At 40.1% G+C, this 22,407-nt stretch overlaps 1 long non-coding RNA gene across 1 annotated transcript in view; it reads left to right on the top strand.

Annotated features, from left to right (window-relative positions):
* LOC109922684 overlaps positions 1-21,573 on the top strand; it is a 29,321-nt gene extending 7,748 nt beyond the window's left edge. The window contains exon 3 of the long non-coding RNA XR_007265875.1: positions 21,535-21,573. This is a non-coding gene — a long non-coding RNA (uncharacterized LOC109922684). The remainder of the gene's footprint in view (positions 1-21,534) is intronic.
* The last annotated feature ends 834 nt before the right edge of the window (positions 21,574-22,407 follow it).

Below are 22,407 nucleotides of genomic sequence, written 5' to 3' on the forward strand. Positions count from 1 at the left end.
TATCTAGTGTTGTGTTAACTACTTTTCATGTATTAAAAGTGTTGTGGTGATTCAGGTGCTATTGAGTAAGCTGGATCAGATCCAGATCTGGCCTGTTTTCTTACCAGACGACAATTGTCTGTCTAGTCATGCACCTTTTTTGTTCTGTTGACAGATTCAAAGTACTGTTAAATCCAGATAATTGATGAGACCAGTAGACTTTACAGGAGTCCATGTAGTTTGAGCCTGTGCATCCCAGGGCATCAAATCATAAAACGATGATAGTGCAGAGTGAAACCATTCAGCCCATTGTGTCCAAGTTGGCTCTCTGCAAGAGCAACTCAACTAGTCTTGCTAATCCCTCTCTCTTGCCTTGCTCCGCACCTTCTGTAATTTTCTTTTCTTCAGATAATTGTTCAATTTCCTGTGAAAGACAAAATTGAATCTGCCTTCTCTATACACTCGGGCAGTGTATTACAGATCCTAATCACTCAGTGCATAAAATACTTATGAGATTCTGAGGGGACTTGATGGGTGGATTTTAAAAGATGTTTCCTCCTGTGGGAGAATCTGGAACTAGGAGTCATGACTTAAAATAAGAGGGCACCCCATTTAAAATAGAGGAGGAAACATTTTTGTTTTGCAGACAGATGAGTCTTAGGGAATTCCTTTTTTCAAAAGACAGTGGATGCAGAATCTTTAAATATTTTTGCGGCAGAGGTAGATGGATTATTGACTACCAAGGGGATGAACGATTATTGAGGAATATATTGAGGTTATAGTGAGATCAGCCATGATTGTATCGAATGGCAGAGCAGGTTCTAAGAGCTGAGTGACCTACTCTTGTGCCTTGTTTGTATGCTGATAAAAGTTTTCCCTCGTGTCACCATTGCTTCTTTTGCCATTCACCTTAAATTGGTGTGCTGTGGCTGTCACCCCTTCTACCAATGCGAGCAGTTTTTTCCTGTGTAATCTGTCAAAACCTACTATGCTTATAAACTTCCCTGTCAAATCTCCTCTCAACCTTCTCTTCTCCAAAGAGACCAGCCCCAGCTACACAAGCTATTTTACTTAACTGAAGTTTCTCATCCCTGGAATCATTATTGTAAGTTTTCTTTCTGCATTATCTCTAAAGCCTTTGCGCCCTTCCTAAGTGTATTGCCCAGAACTAGACACAGTACAGCAGTTGAATTGTATTCTTCAGTTTTCATTGCCTCTCCTCGTTCTTTCCAACAAAACATATCACTCCACATTTCTCTGCATAATTTCATTTGCAGCATGTCCACTCATTCCACCAACTTATCTCTGTTCTATTGAAGGCTAGCACTATCCTCCTCACAATTCACAGTGATTTAAATTTTTTTTTGTCACCTGCAAATTTTTAAATTGTCCCTTTACACCAAAATGTACGTCATTAATGTTGTATCAAGAAAAGCAGTGCCAACTTCCCCAGTCTTTGGGGAACCCCACTTGCAATTGGATAAACAACTGCTCACAGCATTAGTTTTCTGCTTCCTGTCACTCAGCCAACTTCATATGCAGCTGTCCTTTTTATTTCACGGGCTTTAACTTTACCAATAAGCTTCTTGTATGATATTTCATCAAATAACATTTGAAAGTTCATGTACACCACATCAACTGCATTACCCATAACAACGTTGTTCTTCTTTGTTCCCTCATTTGAAAACTCAATCAGTTTAGTTAAACACGATTTGATTTGTACAAATCCATGCTAACTTTCTGGAGTTACTTCACATTTGTCCAAGTAACTTAATTTAATTCTGAATAATCACCCCTAAAGGCTTTCTCACCAGAAGTTAAACTGACTGGCTTGTGGTTACTGGGCTTCTTGTGACCATAGGATTGACTAGCTTGCTTCACTGAGAATCAGTCTAGACTTGATGGGTTGAAATGGTACAGAAAGCAGCCAAACTAACTCTACGACCTCCCTCCATATGCTTGGAGACATCAGATCCAGTGACTTAGAAACTTTAATTATATTAAGTTTTTCTTTTATAGCATCCTCTTCATTAATTTTTGGATCATCAAATGTCTCATCTACCTTCTTTTTCATTAAGACTTTGGCAGCATCTTTTCCCATGATAAAGACAGATGCAAAGTATTCATTTAATACCTCAGCCATACCTTCTGCCTGCACAAGTCGATCCCATTCTGATCGACTGTACTACTCTTTTTACTACATTTTGTTATTTATATGATTAGTAAAGACCTTTGAATTCCCTTTTTGTATCAGCTTCCAGTCTCTTCTTACACTGTCTCTTTGCCTGTATCATTTTTTCACTTGCCCTGTGAACTTTCTGTATTCATTCTGATTCTCCATTGTATTGTCCACCTAATATCAGCATATGCACCATTTTACGACTTCAGCTTTCTCCCTTTCATCCAGGGAGCTTTAGTTTTGCAAACCCTACTTTTCTCTGTCATGGGAATGTAACTCACCTGTACCAGTACTATCTCTTTTTTAAAGGCATCTGTTTCAGTTTCCCCTTCCAATCCAGTTTTCCAATTTATCTGGGCCATACCTGTTCTCAGCCCACTTACATTGGCTGTCCTTCACCTTGGTCACATTCTGTAGTGCCTGTCTGTGTGTGCAGCTTACCAATGTTATATATCGTGCTACACGCATTCATATATATGCACTGTAAACAGAATTTAGTTATTGCATTTCCTTTTACTCTGACCCAATAACTTAGCATTTTTTGCTCCTAGTACTGTCTATCCCAGGCCTTTTGTGTGCCTTGCTTTCCTCTTTCAGTGTTGTATCTTGATTCCCTTTCCCATTCCTAGCTAGTCTAAGCCGTCCTCAATAGTTTGAGCAAGCTGACCTACAAAGACATTGCACCCTGTTTGCCTGTACAGATAAAAACCGAAAGAACTGCGGATGCTGTAAATCAGGAACAAAAACAAAGTCGCTGGAGAAGTTCAGCAGGTATGGCAGCATCTGTGAAGGGAAAAACAGAGTTAATGTTTCGGGTCCGGTGGCTGTTCCTCAGAACTCCGTTCTGAACAAGGGCCACCGGACCCGGAACATTAACTCTGAAGAAAAAATCACAGATGCTGCCAGACCTGCTGAGCTTTTCCAGCAACTTTGTTTTTGTGCCTGTACAGATACCTCCTCCCCCAGAACTAGTTCCAATGTTCCAAGAATCTAGATCTCTCTCTCCAGCCACATGCTCAACCGTTCTAGCCTACAGTTCATCCCACATGTATTGCAGGAGTTTCTCAGGATATTTAATATTTGTAGTCAACTTATTATTATCAACTTATAAGGGTGGCACGGTGGCTCAGTGGTTAGCATTGCTTCCTCACAGCACTAGGGACCACAGCACCAATTCTAGCCTAGGTCTGTCTGCCTGGAGTTTGCATGTTCTCCCCGTATCTGTGTGGGGTTTTGCTGGGTGCTCTGGTCTCCTCTCACAATCCAAAGATGTACACGTTAGGAGGATCGACCATGCTAAATTGTCTCTTGTGTCCAAGGATGTGCAGGTTAGGCGGATTAGCCATGGGAAAGGTAAAGTTACGGGGATCAGGTGTGGCTTTGGGTCAGGATGGGATGCTGTTCAGAGGGTCTATGCAGACTCAGTGGGCCAAGTGGCCCCTTTCCATACTGTAAGGTTTCTATGATTCTATTCAGAGATATTATTTTACATCTCTGGAGTAAGTGGGACTTGAACCCAGGTCTCCTGCTTCAGGGGTAGGGACACTGTCACTGCACCACAAGAACCCTTCTGTGCACACTCGATGGGCTGAATGGCCTCTTTCTCCACTATAAGGATTTTATTCTAACCCTAGATTTAATCTCAAATGTGTTTAACGAATCATCCAATCATTGCCCTCCACAAGTGTAGATGTTTTCTTCAACATCTCTCTACAGGTTGATGTTGTATACCTATGGAACTAGGTGGGACTTGAACCCTGGTCCCCTGGCTCAGAGGTAAGGACATTATCCCTGCACTTCAAGAGGCCTGAATTTCTTGGGGTAGTTTTTTAGATATTTTGTAAGTTTCTCAGGGTAAAGTCTTCAGCTCTGTTATTGTCAGCTGAAATGCTAGAAATACACAACAACTCAGGCAGCCTCTAGGGAGAGAAAAAGCAGAGTTCATGTTTCATGTTATCACGTTTCATCAGAACTGGGAATAGTTAGAAATGAATGAGGAGAATCTAAAAAGAACAAAGCAAAGATTTGTGAGAGGTTGGAAGATGGGAGACATGACATGATAAAAGGGTTAGAGTCACAGAGTCATACAGCATGAAACAGACCCTTCAGTCCAACTCATCCATGCCAGTCAAGTTTACCAAACGAAACTAGTCCCCTTGCCTGCATTTGGCCCATATCCCTCTAAATCAGGGGTGGGGAACCTGCAGCCTTTTGGGGTACTAGTTGCGGCCGTGTGCCTATTTGTCCGCAAAAACTAAATCCATCTTTTTAAATCTGTGTACCATTTTTAAAATTTTTACTGATAACCCAGTCATGTCAAAAACTAAGAAAAGAACATTGAAGGAAGACTACAGAGTATTCAATGAAGAAAGGGAATTGCAGTATTATGTAGTTGCTGTGAAAAGTAAAATGATGTATTTGCTCTGCGACGCCATAATCGCAACGGTGAAGAAATCCAATGCATATCAGCATTATGCAATCCGTAAGGACCATAAATATGCTAAACTGGACGGAGAGCCCCGAAAGTCTGCACTTAAGAAAGTTAAAGATCAAAAGCAGCAGCAGCAAGTATTTGAAACAATGTCAGGACAAGGGACTGACATCACTGAAGCAACTTATAAAGTAGCATATGTGCTTGGAAGAAAAGGTAAGCCATTTCGTGATGTGGAAATCATAAAAGAATGTATTATTGAAGTTGTAGGATGTTTAGATTCAGATAAGGTTAATAAGTACGAACAATTACTTCTTTCAAGAAGGACCATAACTGATTGGTGACATGAGTTAGGCCTCAATGTAACAGAACAACTTCATACAATATGCCAAAGCAAAGACATTTATTGTTCAATTGCCTTGGATGAATTCACTGACTCAGCGCAGGTGTTATTTCTTATTCGTGTTATAATTGTGGATTTTCATTGCCATGAGGAGTTACTGGCTTTGCGTACCCTTATGGCGAGGACATGTGGAATTGACATCTTCACTATCTTCAAAGATAAATGCCTGAAGCGAAACAGTATCTCTGTGCCAAACCTACTGTTTTAAGTGACACACTAAACTACATTCAAGCAAATGCATCATGGCTCTGCCAGTTTTGCAACATGCTTCAGCTTGATGATGAAACGTTCAGTGTGGATCTGCCATATCATTCTAAAGTGCGCTGGTTGTCACAAGGACAAATACTTGTAAAACTTTTATCTTTTCAAAAACAAATCACAAGATTTTTTGAGGAACTGAATGAATCATATGAATTGTCAAAAGAGGATTTCTGCAGAAATGCTGCATTTTTGTGTGATATACTGTCAAAGCAAAATGATCTGAATTTTTTTTGCACAGTAAAACTAAATCTGTCTATGATATGTGGCTAAAAATCCAGGTATTTTGACCTTTTTCCAAACTTTCCCTTCCTGATCAGAGCTTTCAGCTGAGCACTTTCCTGAACTGGCAAAAGTAATTAATGACCACGATACAAGCAAATCATTAAGGAAATGCGACATGAAAGAATACACAGCTGTTCTAGACTCCCTGATTGAAGAATACAATGAAAGGTTTGCAGATTTTGTGAAACATGATCTCACACTGAAACTAGTTTTTCAACCACACCTGGTTGATGTCTCCAAAGCACCTGATGACTTACAGATGGAATTGATTTGAGCTCTCAGAAGATAATATTCTGAAGTCTCTATTTGACGCTAAGAAGGATCCCATTGAAAGATGGAAAAATGGCGTTGAATACCCATGTCTATGTCAACATGCTCATCGAATGCTGTTTTGTTTTGGCACAACCTACTGTTGTGAATCAACATTTTCATATGTGACACAAATTAAAATGCACTTGAGATCTCAGATGATAGATATTCACTTGGAGGACCAATTAAAGCCAAATATCCGATTCCTATCTCGCAATAAGCAATCACAAAAAAGTCATTAAGTAGTTTGCCTAAGTTTTTCAATTATTATTAGTTCTGTTGTCAACTTTGCAAACAAATGTGTCTTTGAATTTTTATTTTGTTTAAAGTCCTCAATAGCAGGCTTTAATTAAAATTAGTAAATATGTTGACAAAAATATGACATTTTGTTGTATATGTTAAATTCTCAGCATGCGGCCTAATAGGATCTTGGTTAAATAAAATGTGGCCTTCCAATGTAAAAAGGTTCCCCACCCTTGCTCTAAACCTTTCCTCTTCCTGTACCTGTCCAAATGTCTTTTAAATGTTGTAACTGTACCTGCATCTACCACTTCCTCTGGAAGTTTAATACCACCTACGACCATCCTCTGTGTGAAAAAGTTGTCCCTCAGGTACCTTTTAAACCTTCTCTTGCCTTAAAAATATGCCCCATAGTTTTCAACACCTCTTCCCTAGGGAAAAGACCTTTGCTATTCACCTTATCTGTGCCTGTCATTTTATAAACCTCAAGAAGGCCACTCTTCAACCTCCTACACTCCAGTGGAAAAGAAAGTCCCAGACTAGCCAGCTGCTCCTTATAACTCAAACCCTCTAGTCCCAGCAACATCCTGGTAAATCTTTTCAGAACCATCCCCAATTTAAAAATATTCTTTCTGTGGGAGGGTGACTAGAACTGTTCACAAAACTCCTGAAGTGGCCTCACCAGTGTCTTGTACAACTCAACATAACCAGAGAAGACAGAAATGGGACAGGTAAAGAAACAGAAGATGTGCCCAGAAGGGGTTTCAGTGGAAAACCATGAACAGCCACTGTCTGAAAGCAAAAGTGAGAAAATCAATGTCAAGGCTGTATGCAAAGAAAATTAAACAAAATGAGGGAGCTGAGGTTACAGTCTGAGATTATTGGACTCAGTTGTTCTACCAACATAATCCAGAATCATGGAATGTAAATTTGAAATTTGATCCTTTCCCATTTTCCTTAAAGCAATGGACGCCTTGCTCTTAAAACAAAATGCAGTTGAGAAATCAGATAACCCTTTTCTGTCAATGCGCATAGAACTGGTCTTCGGGTCTGGACAAGACATTAAAATGCAAACCAACTTTCAAAATGGCTCATTGAGGTTTTATCAAAATACAACAAACCTTTCCTGTGGATTAGTGGCTACCTTATCCAAATAATTATAGAAATTAGTTCACAATGCACTTACAGACTTCTCAGCTTTGGAGTGGAATTTCAAAGAATGGATCTGATCATACTCATTCTGTTACAAGGATATGTGAATGACTGAGTCTCAAACACTAATGTGTGTTTAAGGTCTAAGTTGTCAGAGACCATTCGAAAGGACAATGAGAAACGTGATACGGTGGTCACCTGATAGAAACCTGGTTTCTGATGAGGGCCATTTAATGAGACATTTTTTAGGCAGATAGAAAGGGCTGAGATCAGCAAAGGAGCAGGTCCTTATTTAAGATCCATGAGCAAGCAGAGATTGCAGGCTAGCCTTTGCCTACCTATTTGAAAAACCAACCAGAGATAGTAAGAACTGCGGATGCTGGAGTCAGAGGCAACACAGTGTGGAGCTGGAGGAACACAGCAGGCCAGGCAGCATCAGAGGAGTAGGAAAGTTGACGTTTTGGGTCAGGACCCTTCTTCAGAAGGCGTTGTCTGACCTGCTGTGTTCCTCCAGCTCCACGCTGTGTTGCCCTTGTATTTGAAAAACCAAGCCACGTTTTTGCTTCAGGAATTTAACTCCTCTTTGATTGGAGTGAAGCAAAAGAAATCTGCTACTGTAAGCAATAAACCACCATGTGTATCTGTCGTCTTCAACCTTCAGACTTTATTACTTCAGTGGACCAAGAGGGAAATGCAGGCCTGCAACATTTCCTGAGTTAAGCTCAGGCAAAGTAAACGAGACTGTGACGTTTTAGACTTTTAAGACCTAAGTATATGTTACCTTATTTGCTGGCCAATCTTTAACTGTCAATTGGCATTGCAAAAACTGATCATTGTCACATTGTTGTTTGTATGATCATGCTGTGTGCAAATTGTTGCTGTATTTCCTACATTCAGTGAATAACTTCAAAAGTACTACATAAAGCACTTTGGGTGCCCTGTGGTTATAAACCATCTGCAAGATTCACTACACAAATTCCCCAAGGCTTTCTCAACAGCACCTTACAATTGTGCAGCCTCTACCACCTGGAAGGGTAAGGGAAGCAGATACATGGGAACACCATCTGCAAGATCCCCTCCAAATTACACAACATCCTGACTTGGAAATATATCGCTATTCCTTCAGTGTCACTAGGTCCTGGAATTCCTTCCCTAACAGAACCATGAGTGTACCTATGCCACGTGGACTGAGGCAGCTCCTCATCACCTTCTCAGGGCAATTGGGACAGAAGACAAATGTTCGCCTTGTGAACAAAGCTCACATTTCATGAAAAAATATTTAAAAAAAGCTCTGAACTGTTCAGATTAGCTGAAATGAAGTTCTTTTCTGATCTTGTGCACGGCTGTCGGGTTGGTTAGTTCAGTTGGCTGGATGGCTGGTTTGTGATGCAGAGTAATGCCAATGGTATGGGTTCAATTCCTGTACCAGTTAAGGTCATCATGAAGGCCCCACTTTCTTGACTCACCCTGAGGCATGATGACCCTCAGGTTAAACCACCACCAGTGGTCTCTAATGTGATTGAGAGCAACCCTATGGGACTGTGGCTACTTCATATTGCTGTTTTCTTTGTCTAAAATAGATGAGTTGCTAAATTCAGCTAAGTATGTCCGTAATATTGGATCTGAAATTCCAGTAACTAATCTGTGTTGATTAAGTGTATGAAATGATGTTTTTCTCACACAGGAACATTTGATATTTGCACTGGGATCATACATTTCACTGAATTTTTACTTTGAATACACATGACAATAGATAATTCAGTAAATAAACGATTCAATAAACTTGTACTGAAGAACCTGTACCTGGGTACCTTGTACCTAAGATGGTGCTGTAAGTGGCGACTTGTAAACTTTTCACTGTACTCTTTTGAGTACATGTGACAATAAAGCTAATTCAATTCAATTGAAATTCAACATTGGAAACTATGCTGCAACTTCATATGACTCTCAATTTCCTGCCATCTCTCCACTTCCCTGAAGTTTGTCCTTAAAATCCCCAAATCTTGACCAAATGTTTGGTCACTCCTCCTCATTTCTGATTCTTTAGCTGGACACTTCTTTTTAAAAAAATCTAATTACCTCTCTATCCAGAGCCTTCAGATCTTTCTACGTCAATGACACTGTTGAAATGCAAATTGTGATGTAATTTATTCACTCAGTCACAACAGGACCATAGTGCAACACTGAATCAAGTGTCGTTAATCCCGGTTTGTCAGAGTCACTAAATTGAAAAGTTGGATTTAGATGCATTAGAGATAGTAGGAACTGCAGATGCTGGAGAATCTGAGATAGCCCCGAAACGTCAGCCTTCCTGCTCCTCTGATGCTGCTTGGCCTGCTGTGTTCATCCAGCTCTACACCTTGTTATCTTAGATGCATTTACTGACATTGCTTTATTGAACCCCATTGATTTTGTTAATAATGGTCAGTAGTAGCATTCTCTTCTCATAACTTGGCAGATCAGAGATTGAAGTCCCACTTTTAAAAACTTTAGCACCTAAATGTGGCCTGTACTCCCAGTGGGGAACTGTGTAATTCTTCCTTTTTAGTGTCAGATACTATAATTGCCAGATTTTAATTGGGTTGAAGGCTAATGAATCATTTGGGTGTTAAAATACTTTGCTCTGCTCGGTGCTTAAATCAAGATATGACATTTTTTTTTTCTGATCTTGGAGTTACTTAACATTCTTCCTCGTTTGCTCAACTTTCCTGCAGCCAACACCAGTGTTATCTGGGAGTATCTGCGATTTACTACGATATGTAGGTTCTTTGTATCTCCGATTTTTCCCAAGCAAGATTAGCCCTTTTAGACCTTCCAAGATGGCAGTATTGTGGCCTTGACAAAGACCCTGAGAACATGTTTAGCTGTCGCTAAGATGTGTAGTTGTACCAGTCACTCCCTGCTCTACTTGATCAGTACAGCAACAGCGATGCCATCAGCTTACCCAGGTATGTCTGATCCACAAAAAAACAGTTGTTGAATTTTGAGCCAAGTCCCAGTCATCAGTAAAGTGACAGAAAGAGTCCTAATTCTGTCATCAGGTTAAACCTTCTTCTTGTGGTTGAAGTCATTTCTGATGCACAGAAAGATAAGATATTTGTCGAAGTTTGACCATTGCTGCCCCTTGGCATTATTGCAAGACTTTCTCAAGGCAGCAGGCTTAGTCCAATCATTTTCAGGTGCTTCATCAATGACATTTTCTCTGACCTTAATATCAGGTGATGGATGTTTGCTAACTGTTGGGACTCCATTTATAAATAAGAGAATCATTAGAATCCCTACAGTGTGGAAGCAGGCCATTCAGCCTATCAAGTCTACATTACCCGCTGAGGAGCACCCCACCCAGACCCATCCTCCTACCCTATCCCTGTAACCCTGCATTTTCCATGGCTAATCCACCTAGCCTGCAAATCCCTGGATACTAAGCAATTTATTGTGGCTGATCCACCTAACCTGAATGTTTTGGACCGTGGGAGGACACCAGAGCAGCCAGAGGAACCCACACCGACACAGGGAGAATGCGCAAAATCCTCAGAATGAAGTAGATATTGCTAGCCTACAGCAGCAGCTGAACAGCATCTGGGCTTGGGATGACAAGTACACATGACAACATTGTTTGACACCCTCGTGATACCAATGAGCATCTCCCAAAATAAAAAAAGCATGAAGCACCCTCTACTGGCCTCAGTGGCACCACCACTCGCCTGATGGGTCTAACTACAGTAAACCTGAGTAGTATTTCATTCAGGTAAGCTTGAGACCCTTCATTCCTCCGCTCTATGCTGCAGTATATCCTATGTCGTAGCTCCACTTCAGTAACTCACCACACTTACTTTGGCATTTCTTATTCCCCTTGAATTTTTTTTACAGTTCCTAAGGACAAGAGCAGCAACTCCACAGGAATACCATAATCTCTTATTCCTCTCCAAGTCTCGCACATCATTCTACTTCAACATACATCACATTTACTTGTTACAGGTTCAAAAGCATATAATTCCGTACCCTGTGCAATATAGGTGTTCCAACAGTTCAAGGTGAAGTTCCAAGCACCAAGTTTTTGGGATAGCTAGAATGGGCAATGAATTGTGGCCTTGCCAGGACCCACCCACATCTCAAAAACAAATGAAAGAAAGAACAGATTTTATGAGAAATCTTACTTAATATTGGGACACCAGACTTAAACTAGTAAGACCTCACTTAATGTTGTAGTTGTATTCCTCAAAAGTGCAACTTCAAATAAAACTGCATTAAAAGTCAAAATTTTGGTTCTGTCAGACCTTTCTGATCAGAAAGCAACATTGAAATGTTAACATTTTAAAAATATAAAAGAAATATGCTGACCCTATACTGACTGCCTCTCCTGTTTGCCAACCTTGCAGCTCTCTGGCTGACTATCTCTCCTGCTCCAGAACTCTCCAGCTTGCTGCTGATCATGCTTGCCAATCCTCCCTCTTGCCACCTCTCCTGCTCACTCTGCTCCCCCTCTCAACCCTTGCTGTGCGAGAGGGCTCACAAGATGAGTGACAAGAGGCAGCAAGAGCAGCTTCGAGTTGCAGGGGTAAGCTGCCAGTTGCAGAGGCAGAGAGAGGGAAAGTCGGCAGTGACTGGGAGGGTTGGTGAACATAAAGGTTGGTAAAAGGGAAGGTCAGGAACGACTGGCAAGGCCAAGGATTGAAACATCACCAAATCAGGTCATGCAGCTCTATGCGAGACCTGGTGTGTTTTTTTTGTTTAGAAAAAGGAAAATTAAACTCCTGAAGCTAGTGTGAATTCAGGCATTATTAACTGACTGATGTCAGCCATTAAAACTGACTTAAAAATGGAGCGACTTAAAACAAGGAATTGCTTTAGAACAGAAGGAAAATGAAATGTGTTTACGACTATTACACATTGAGGAATGCTACAATCCCGAGAACCATAAACCAAAATAACCAACTTCACCGAGTGATTGCCTATCAAGTGAAGAAATTACCAAAAGATTTCACTTCTTGTAAGCACATTCATTTACACAATTTTTAACATCAATTTGCCATGAATTAACTGGTAAATAATACTTCAAATGAAAAGGTAAGTTTCACTTTGATATAGCAAAGGTAGGCCTAGCGCAATCTGAGCACCTACATCACTTCCTGCACCTGCGGCCCTACATGTAATTCAAAAGTTCTCTAACTCAGCTCAAGTACAAAGGGTCTTTCACTTTCCTACTAAATCAATTCAGCCCTGGAGTTATATTCCCAATGAAACATATAACAGTGGATACTCTTGGCTCGCATCAGTCCTGATGGAATAGCTTTCAAGAGTTCCTGTCCAGCCAATTGCCCAACACCACCCAGACCAGGATCTGGGCGTTCAACACAGACTTTGCTTTTTGATGCTCGACCTATCTGCACTGATTTTAGGAGTTAGTTCATTTTTACCTCATTCAAATTATATTATTCTTGTTGTCAAATGCAAAATTGCCTTCATTACAAAGAGCTTTTGTGGTTTTGCCTGTCAGAAATTCTGTGTTCCTCTTTCTGTCTGTCTTTTTTCTCTTTTTGACTGTCTGTGTCTGATCAGCTGTCTGTATTTGGCCACCTGGCTTCCATATCTTCCTTCCTGTTGGGCACTGTTTCTAATTCAAGGGTATCCAGGTCACGCATAGCAGTATTTCTTACTACAGCAGAAAATTGCAATTGATCCTTTTATAATTGAGGCAAACTTTTTTTAAAAATCATTTCCAAGCATTTCTAAAAACAATTACAGATTCCCCAAATATGTTATAATAATAATCCTTACTGTTAACTACTTCCAGGTCAAAGATTATTACAGGAAGAACCATTCAATATGATCATGCTGATTTTCGCCCACAACTCTCCTTTCCTGTCTGCTTTTGTAACCCAAGAATACCCAAGAGACCAATAAGCTGTCTCAGCCTTAAACGTAATGAACGATTCAAAACCTTTTTTGGTATGTGGAAACAACCCTTTGAGTGAAGAAATTCCTCCACATCTCAACCCTAAATGTTCACCCCCTCCTCCTGAGGTTGTGCACTATGTTCTAGATTCCTCAGCCAGAGGGAACAAATCTCTTCAGAATCAAAAACAAATACAGAAGTTGCTGGAAAAGCTCAGCAGGTCTGGCAGCATCTGTGAAGAGAAATCAGAGTTAACATTTCAGGTCCGGTGACACTTCCTCGGCTCACAGATGCTGCCAGACCTGTTGAGCTTTTACAGCAACTTCTGTATTTGTTTTTGATTTACAGCATCCGCAGTTCTTTCGGTTTCTCTTCAGAACCTTGTCTACTTCAAATGAGATCACCATCTCTCATTCTTCTAAAATCCAGGGAAAATAGACCCAATTCACTCAGCTTCTTGTCATAGGACAACCTTCTCATTTCAGGACCAATCTGGTGAATCTTGGTTGTACCACCTTCAAAGCAAGTATATCTTTCCTTAAATGTAGAGACAAAAACTGTGCACAGCACTTCACTTCAGGTGTGATCTCACCAACTACGTCTACCACTTACGTTTGTTTATTCCACTAGGTGGAGCCACAAATCATGATGGCCTTTCTTCACTTGCCTCAGTCTCTGGACGCCATTCTCCTTCAGATCATTTTGGATTGCATCCATCCATCCATCTCCTTCTTGCTCTTCCTCTCTTCCTCTTTCCTGGTGTGTCCCACTCAAATATCCTTCTCATATACTGTGATCTTCACACTGTCATTAGACCTGCCAGTCTCCTCTCCTGAGCTGTCTTGGATATTTCAGTTATCCTGACTTTCCTCCCAGATGCTGTCATTCTGGGCTCAATCTCTTGAAGCCTACATAATTGCAGCAAAAACTTTTTAATCTTGTCAGTTAATCCTCTTGCAATAATAGCCAACATACCATTTGCCTTCCTAATTGCTTGTTGTACCTGCATGCTGCCTTTGTATTCCTTGTATGAATAAACTTGAGTCCCTCTAAACCTAGATGTTTAGATATTTTACACCTTTTAAAAATATTCTACTTTCCTATTCCTGCCAAAGTGAATAACCTCACACTTCCACTTTATACTCCAGCTACAACCTTGCTGCCCAATCATTTAACTGTATCTTTTTACAGTGACTTTCTGTCCACCTCACAGCTGATACTCCCACCTAGCTTTGTATCATCAAGTTTAGATACATTACTCTTTGCCGCTTTGTCTACTTCATTCATTATAAATAATTGCAGTTGTGGCACTCAAATAATCACACTCTGCCAACTTGAAAATTCCCCATTTATTCCACATTGTAAAGACTTTATCTTTTTTTTTTCTTTATTTTGAATTATAGACTAAAATGGGAAGTTGACTGTTTAAACCAAGGATTGTGGAATAAGTTGCACCATTAAAGACCAGTTATTAGAACTTGTTGTGAATTGTGTTTACACTGTTGTTTTGTCTAAGCAGTGAGGAGGATATCTAAGATGACATGGCATTGGGGGTGGCTGTGCAGATTATACTTTGCTGAGTGACAGCATGCTGATTGTTTTGTGTTATCAGGACTGGTTGTGGATGCAAGAAGTCATAAGAATGGTGACAGTTCCCTGATTGGGTGGGCGGGTGAGCAGCTGCTGTGTTTACAATACAGGGGCAGAGTTCCCAGATAGCAAGAGTGACTAGGTCTATCTTTCTCGCCAATGACTGGAAGACAGCTCAATATCCTTTCCCAGCATTTGCTGTAAGCTACTGCTACTAACCAATGATTGAATAATTTTGCAATTAGTGTGCCAAATGCCCCGTGTCGTCTTCAAAGAATTGAAATAATTTGGAATTAAGAGAATTAAAGAATAGAAGGTCCTGGTACTATTGAACTGTGTCTCCCCAGTATCGTTTTCTCCACCTATAAATATGCATGTTTGTTTGTTTGTTTCTGTGTCTGTATTTGTTAAGGGGGTTTAAGAAGGAGCTAAGAGTTTCAGCTATTTGAGTATGTTGATAATTCATATTTTTGTTTGCCTGTGGTTAGAATTCACCCCTTTGTAATAAACAGTTTACTGTTATGTACAGGAACACTGGTCAGTGTTTACTGTTAATCTGACACAGGTAAAGTCTTTGAGTACTTTGATTAAATCATTAACTTTTGTGATCACCCCAGGAGCAATGGGGCTCAAGTATCAGCACACTTTCCCAAGTGAGTTGTGATAAGAGATTGGGAGCTGTTGTGGGATTGTGTTGAAACGGACAATAAAAATTTTGTTGTGGTATTAATTAGTGATATAGGATTAAGAATTATGCAATTACAAAGTGAGATGGAACTATATTTAATGATGCACTAAGATCATCGTTACTTGTGAACAATCTGTCTGGCCCTGAAAAAGCTTTATATTTGTGAAATGCCAAATGTCTTATTAATACAAAAAATTCTATTCCATGTAAATTTTTAAAAAATTTTTGGAAACATGACTTTTCAACCTTTTACTGTACTGTCGTACATTGATCCAAATTATTAGTCTCCAAATGATTGAGAATTCGAACTTTTTTAAAAACTTCCTGTCTGTAATATAATTGTCTGTAATCATTCTTCATGCTGCTTAACTGCTTAGCTTGCTTGATGAAAGACTATTGCTGGATGCCAGAGATCCTCTAGCACTTAGACCAGAGCTAAACTAATGCTGGGAAATGGAAAAATCTATGTCACAGAGTTGATGGACATTTGTGAATAACTTCCTTCAAGCTCAGCAACAAGTGTTGTTATTTCCCCATGAGCACAATATCTAGGCCATGACCAAGTATGTTCATTGTATACAAGTCCACTTGTTGAGGTGTCATTGTCCCCGAATATGTTTTTTGTTTTAAATCTTGGATACAGTAAACATTACAGAAAATTCTTAATGTCCATATTGTTAAATTGAGATGTGAACATATTAATCACTTCTGCACATGTTGAAAACTACGTCCTGTATTTCCAGGAGCCTTGGAAGGCGAACCATGAATTAAACAGTTGACAATAAAATAAAATGGAAGCTGTGAAAGACTTCCTGCAGGTGGCAGAGTTGCCCCTCACAGATTTAAAAATAAAATTACGAAAGCCGGGTTACTTGAATTAGCAAGTACATTGGGTATGGAATTGTCTTCTAGAGCTAAGTGGCAGACAGCATTTAGATTTAGGAGGAATATCTGGATGATACCACTATTTGATGAACAACCATCCATTCTTTGGCTGCAGGTTTGTGAGCCTGTCTCCACTTTCTCGTGAGAACTCCATTTCTAATTTTCTCATGCTCTGGAACTCCTTCAGCTTCCACTTCAGTGTGAGCTGTCTCTGCTAACTTACTTAACTCAGAATCTGTCTCCTGAGCATCAACAAATGAAGACCTGCCAAACACTTCTTTTGAATTATCCATCTTCTTAACGGAGAGTTTCAGCTACCCTAACATAAGCTTGTAGTATTACGGTAACCTCTGGTGATGGACTTTATTTAGCAGTTGCGCTGGTCACTACACACAACGGGGGGGTAAAAAAATACCTGAAATCTGTTCTTGCAACTGCTTTGTCTCTTTAACCTGGCTCTGACACTTCACGATTATGGGTGAAGCTATAACTTTTACTCCGGCCAAATCATTCCCCAGGAATAAATCAACTCCATCCATGGGTGATTTGTTTACAACCCTGAATACTACTGGTCTAGGTAACAAGTCACACTCTAGTTGGACTTTTGTACAATAAAACGGGATATATTCTCCATTGTCACATTGACTGACTAACATTTTGGCTTTCGTTGAACTCTGGAGGATGTCAGAGAGAATAAAGTGAACTAAATCATTCTCAAAGCAATCCTCTGACAATCTGACTGTCCAATGTGGAAATGCTGGGTCAGAGACACTGTGTTCTCATTTTAGAGCAAGGACAATGGGAAGATCTTGTAAGGCAATTTAAGAAGCATAAGATCATCTATAGATATGCATCTGGCCAGAGAAGAAAGGTCAATACTGGTTGAGGTTCAATGCATGCTGGAAAATCGTTAATTGAACCTAGCCACAGCAGGTGAAGTTCACTGGTAGTATTGCTCTTTTTTTTTAATTCACACATGGGATGTGGACATTGCTGGCCAGCATTTATTGCCTGTCTCCAATTGCCATTGAGAAGGTGGTGGTGAGCTGCCTTCTTGAACTGCTGCAGTCCATGTGCTGTAGGTACACCCACAATGCTCTTAGGGAGGGAATTTCAGGATTTTGACCCAGCAACGGCGATATATTTCCAAGTCATGATGGTGAGTGACTTTGAGGGAAAACTTGCAGAGGGTGATGTTCTCATGTATTTGCTGCCCTTGTCCTTCTAGATGGAAGTGTTGTGGGTTTGGAAGGTGCTATCTAAGCATCTTTGGTGAATTTCTGCAGTGCGTCTTATAAATTGTTAGCGGTGGAGGGAGTGGATGCTTGTGGATGTGGTGCCAATCAATAGGCTGCTTTTTCCTAGATGCTGTCAAGCTTCTTGAGTGCTGTTGGAGCTACTCCCATCCAGCCAAGTGGGGAGTATTCCATCACACTCCTGACTTGTGCCTTGGTGGTGGTTTGTGGACTCAGGAGGTGAGTTACTCGCCACTGTATTCCTAGTCTCTGACTTGCTCTTGTAGCCACGTTTAGCTTCTGGTCAGTGGTAATCCCAATGATGTTGATGGTGGGAGTATTCAGTGTTGATAACACCATTGAATGTCAAGGGGGCAGTGGTTAGATTGTCTGTCTGTCTGTCTGTCTGTCTGTCTGTTATTGGAGATGGTCATTGCCTAGCATTTGTGTGGCGTGAATGTTACTTAATACTTGTCAGCCCAAGCCTTGATATTGTCCATACCTTGTTGCATTTGAAATGGATCGCTTCAGTTCCCAAAGAGTTGCGAGTATTGCTGAACACTGTGCAATCACTAGCAAACGTCCCCATTTCTGACCTTATGATGTAGGCAAGGTCATTGATGAAGCAGCTGAAGATGGTTGGGCCTAGGACACTACCCTGAGGAACTCCTGCAGAGATATCCTGGAGCTGAGATGACTGACCTGTAACAACAACAACCATCTTCCTATGTGCCAGGTATGACTCTAACTAGTGGAGCGTTTTCCCCAATTTCCATTAATTCCAGGTTCCTAAACTGGAAGGATCATCTACGTTCTGTATAGATTATAGAAAAGTAAGCAGTTATAAAACAAATTCATACCTATTCCTCAGTTAGAAGACTTGTATTGATAAGGTTAGCAGTCCCTCATTCCTTTCTAAGAATGATCTATTGAGGGGGGTACTGGCAAGTGCTATTAATATTAAGGGCTAAAGGGATATCCATTTCTGGCACACCAAATGAATTACACCAATAATTGGTTTAAAAGTGCCACAGCTACTCCACTGTAAATCTAGTTGTAGCTGATGTACCTAACTGTGTAGTTTATTTAGACAGTCTTATAATCTGCAGTAACACATGGAAAGAACATGAAAGGTAATCCTTATAAATGAACCTGTATTGGCTGCCTGTGACTTTACCAGACCTCTTAAATTTGTGATTGATGCCAGTGATTAGCGGGTAGGTTTAATCTTATTACAAGCTGATAAGCAGGGTGTAGACAAACCAGTGGGTACTTTCCCAGAAACTAAACCAGTGGGGTACTTACATAAGAAACTAAACCGGTATCAGAGGAAGTAGAAAATAGATTTTGGGATTATTATTGGTCCTTCAACACTTTGAAGTCTACATCTGGCATAATAGCGTGTTTGTTCCTTGTGTGTCACATACTTTGTGATGAAATACGCTTTGGAAACGGTGTTTCATCTCCTATAAGGATTAGGGCATATAAAAACCACATTTTTGATTGTTGATTTAAAATGGAAAGTACTGTTTTACACCAAGGAGTGTGGAAGAAATTGCTGCACTTTTTAAAACAAGTGATTGGAACTCATTGTGAGTTATGTTTACTCTGCTGCTTTGTTCAAGCAGTGGGGAAGATGTCTAAGATGCTATGGCACCAGGGTGTGTTCAGAGTGAGCTTTGCCATGTGACAGTTGCTGATTGGTTTGTGAAATTATGACTAGCTGTGGATGCCAGAAGTAGTCAATGTGGCAATAACTTGCTGAATGGTCCTGGTTGTGTGTGAACGGTAGAGGGAGAGAAACCTCCAGAGTGCAGAAAAGACAAGGACTTGGACTCTCTTACTCTCTCTCACTCACTGTTGCAACCTGAAGACATTTAGATATTCACTCTGACTGACTAGTTGCTGTGAATTAAAGACTTTACAATTAGTGAGCCAACTGCTCTGTGTCCTCTGCAGAGAGTTGAAAGAAACCTGAAACAGGGAGATCTTGGGGAAACAAAAATAATACATCACAAAATCTTGTGGATTGGTTCTATTGAGCCATTTCCCCATTATCCTTCTCTCTATGTGTGTTTGCTATGTGTGTGTGTATAGGGGTTCAAAGAGGTGTTTAAGAATTTTGACCAGCAGAGTGATGCTGATATTCATATTTTAGTCCGTCTGTTATAATTGGTTTATTCATAATAGTAACTTATTGTCAAGTACAGACATTTGGTCAGTACATCTATTATCCTGTGCCCATCAGACAGTTAAATTGGGGACTTGAATTAAATGTTCAGCTTTTGTGACGATCCCGGGAGTAGTCCAGCTTGAGAAGCAGTGCACTTTTCCAAGTGACTCTCTGTTTTCTGTCTGTTAACTGGTCCTCTCTTCTGCTAAAATGTCACCCCAACTTCATGAACCTTATGTTTCGAATTAACTTTTTTGTGTAGCACCATATTGAATGTCTTTTGGAAAAACAAGTACCGATTCCCTTTTATCTACGCTACTAGTTATCTGCTCGAACGTCACTCATAAATTTGCTAAATCTGATTTTCCCTTTCATAAACATGTGGACTTTCTCTAATCATACTGTGTTTTTCTAAGGCTGCCTTAATAATACATTCCAGCATTTTCCCAATGATTGATGGATACCTAACAGGCTGTTCGCTGTTTACTTTCTCCATTTCTTCTTTAGTAGCGGTGTTTCTTTTGCTGACTTCTGATTCACTGTGACCATTGTAGGGAGCTTTAGAAAATCGTTCCCACAATCTGTGCAGCTGGCTGTTTTTGAAACCTGAGCATGGTGGGCCATTAGGTCCTGGAAATTTGTCAGATTGTAATTTCTGCAATATTTTTTTCTCTGCTCATTTTAATTTAGCTTTAATTTCCTCAATCTTATTTATCCCCTGGTTACCTCTATTTCTGGAACAGTATATAACCAGATAAGATACACAGTAAGAGCTGGATTGCAGTGATATAATATGGAGATTAGAAGGAACGTAAAAGCAAATAAAATTGTTCAGAACACACGTACAAAGAAACAAAAAAAAGGAAGGAGAATAATAGTTAACTATGGCTTACTAGCTAGAGGGTGTGGACAAAGGAGGTTGGTGGCTGTGGGAGGGAGTGTTGGGGAAATTAGTGAGGAGAACTGGAACTGACGAGTCAAAAGAAGCGAATGGTTATTCAGGCTCCATTATCGTGCTGCTTTGACATGCTTTCTCTTTACCTGTTGCTGGCACAGACTTTACTCATTTATTTGGGGGACCCCTTAAAGTTCAGATGCAATGTAAAGGATGAAAACCCATTGTACCAAGTCTCCATCCCCAATTTCTGACTCTTTTGCATGGGCTAAGCACATTCCCCTGGAGAAAAGTTGGGGAAGATCTGTGTCATAAATATTGAACTAACTAAATTAAGTCGCATTAACAATGATTGAACACACTTCATAGAATCCCTACAGTGTGGAAGCAGGCCATTCAATCCACTGAGTCCATACCAACCCTCCGAAGAGCATCTCACTCAAACCCACCCCTCTACCCCTGCATTTCCCAGGGCTAATCCACCCAGCCTACACATCTTTCGACTGGGAGGAAACCGAAGTAAGCCCACGCAGATACAGGGAGAATGTGCAAACTCCACACAGGCAGTTGTCCAAGGCTGGAATTGAACCTGGGTCCCTGGCATTGTGAGGAGGTACTGCTAACCATTGAGCCACCACTTCAGTTTAAGTTTTGTAACAGAACACCTTGTTCACAAAAGCTGCTTTTTAGCAACATGTTGTCTAAGACAATGAGCAATGATTGGACGATATTTATTGAGAATTTGTGTTCCTGGGAATATTTTCAAAATATTCAGTACAGTGGTACAGAAGATATTTTTGCAGCCATTTATTTCAGAGTCCTACGTTTCAAAATTAAACAAACTAATTCAATATTACTGGTCACCTTCAAATTAAGTTCATTATTCACATTCTGTTCCCTGTTATACAATAAGGCAGATCAATCTTTTTCTTTCAGTGATGTACAATGGAAACTGGCAGTCTGACAGAGCAGCGTGACGCTTTGTCTAGCACTAAGCAGGTATGACACTTTTCCTCTTTATTATTCTTTTCATCCTATTCTAATCTAAATGGGAAACAAGTAAACTTTGAAAATGTAAAATATCTATTTTTGATTATTAAGTTTTTTTTTTCCTAAATTTGTATTAACGTGCTGGTGTTCTGAAATAGAAGAATGACTTCAATTATTTTGCTCTCAAATGTCCAGTGGAACTTTTGGAACATACATGCTTTCCCTGGTAATGTAAAAATCTTTTTACTTTTGAATAATTTTGATGTTTAATATATTTAAGGAGTACAACTAGGAAATGATGCATCAAATGAACATGTGGATGCTCTTGGGGTTGTGGTATGTGTTGTAACACTGAGTGGTAGGATTTAGATTTTTATCCTGGGATTCTAATGTGAGTTTCTAATTGCAGTTATACTATTGAGGAAGAATTAAATCGGGTTTGGACACTGGTTATGTCAAGTACCCTCCCAGTTTTCTCCTTGGGGAAGGGAACGAAGGAGAATTGGAATCTTTCTGCAGTATATTTTGATAAGGTGGAAAATCTTGAGCTGAGGAACTAATTACACAGACTATAAGCCAACTATGGCCTTTGCACCTCTGTTGCAGACCCCTGGAGTCCAATAACATGGAAGAACAAAATTTTCCAAACAGCTCCACCATGTGGTCACTGCCTTTTGTCTCCCTGTCTCCTTTATTTAAAGTGCCGTTGTTTTGATCTTTTTTTCCCAAAAGCTCCAAAACAATGCAACAGCTTATAAAACAGTAATTACTGCTCCTAGAATTTGAGAAACTCAGCTCCAACACTGAAAATACCTCAAA

Source organism: Rhincodon typus, chromosome 41 (assembly GCF_021869965.1).
Source record: "Rhincodon typus isolate 14 chromosome 41, sRhiTyp1.1, whole genome shotgun sequence".
Classification (NCBI taxonomy): Eukaryota; Metazoa; Chordata; class Chondrichthyes; order Orectolobiformes; family Rhincodontidae; genus Rhincodon; species Rhincodon typus.